General features: G+C 33.2%; 1 non-coding gene across 1 annotated transcript; it reads left to right on the top strand.

The window, feature by feature from the left end:
• Nucleotides 1–216: 216 nt before the first annotated feature.
• Nucleotides 217–323, top strand: LOC131175059 (small nucleolar RNA R71). The gene has a single exon (XR_009145219.1). It is a non-coding gene; the product is annotated as a small nucleolar RNA R71 (small nucleolar RNA).
• Nucleotides 324–1,367: the final 1,044 nt, after the last annotated feature.

Raw genomic sequence — 1,367 nt, 5'->3', positions numbered from 1 at the left:
ATATTCATGGCATCAAGCTCAAACATACCAGCTGGTTTCTTGATCTCATTCCTCTCACAACTCCATTGGTAGTTGTTATAAGCAATTTTATCTAGAGCAGAAAAAGCTTTATCTTCAGATTTCTCTATAAGATCACCTCCAGAAGATGCATCAATTGTACTTATAATAGTTGGTGAAACTCCATTGTAAAAGTGTTGAACAAGCATCCACTTAGGAATCCCATGATGTGGACATCTCCTTTGCAAATCCTTATACCTCTCCTATGCTTCATACAAGCTCTCATCATCTCTAGGTATGAAAGAAGTTAGCTCATTTCTTAGCTTAGCTGTCTTACTTGGTGGAAAATATTGAGCTAAAAATGCTTGAGAAAGTTCATCCCATGTTGTGATAGAACCTAGTGGCAAAGAATGTAACCACTCTCTAGCTCAGTCCTTCAAAGAGAAAGGGAATAATCTGAGTCGAATTGCATCATCAGAAACTCCATTTATCTTCAACATATCACTAATCTCAAGAAAGTGTGCTAGATGCACATGTGGACTTTCACTTGGACTTCCCCCAAATTGTGATTGTTGTACCATCTGACACAGTGCAGGCTTCAGTTCAAAATTATTAGCTTCTACTCTTGGTCTTATGATACTTGGTATAAAATCCCCAATGTTAGGATAGGCATGATCCTTCACAGAACGGTTGTTATTGTTGTTGGCCATTTCTTCTTGCAGTTGCTTTTGCTCTAGTGCTCTTTCTTGTTGTTGTTAAGCTTTAAATTCAGCTTTGATCCTCTTAGCTTTTGCTCTTAAAGCTCTTGCTATCTTTTCTATTTCTGGATCAAAGAATAAATTTTGTTCTTCACTTTTTGTCCTCATAAAATAAAAGTACTTGAAAAATAAATTAAACAAATTCTCAAAGTAAAATGGTAAAAGAAATTAAAAATAAAAATAAAAATAAAATACCCAAATTAACCAAACAAACAATCGTTTAATATCAAACAAAAATCAAATCCCTGGCAACGGTGCCAAAAACTTGATGCGTGTATCCATAAGTATACGGGTTGTATCAAGTAATAAAGTGATAAGTCAAGTATCGTTCCCACGGGAATTTGCTGTTTGAGCACCAAACTATGAATGAAACGATTATTTTGGCTAATAATTGATGAATAAATATTAAATGTAAATAAACAAAGTAAATTGATAAATCTAATTAGAATGGGTAAAGAGCAAGCAAATAAATTCTAAATCTAGATACAATTAAACTAAATTAATAACGGGTAATTTAAATCAAAGTCTAATTATGATAAAAATGATTTCAGAGTTGGGGTTTCATGCATAAATTAATTGGGATTTGTCTTGGGTATTCCAATTTTAAGGGAA

The sequence above is a fragment of the Hevea brasiliensis genome, chromosome 16 (genome assembly GCF_030052815.1).
Source record: "Hevea brasiliensis isolate MT/VB/25A 57/8 chromosome 16, ASM3005281v1, whole genome shotgun sequence".
Classification (NCBI taxonomy): domain Eukaryota; kingdom Viridiplantae; phylum Streptophyta; class Magnoliopsida; order Malpighiales; family Euphorbiaceae; genus Hevea; species Hevea brasiliensis.
The sequence above is the reverse complement of the archived record's forward strand: the minus strand, read 5'-3'. Positions and strand labels throughout refer to the sequence as shown.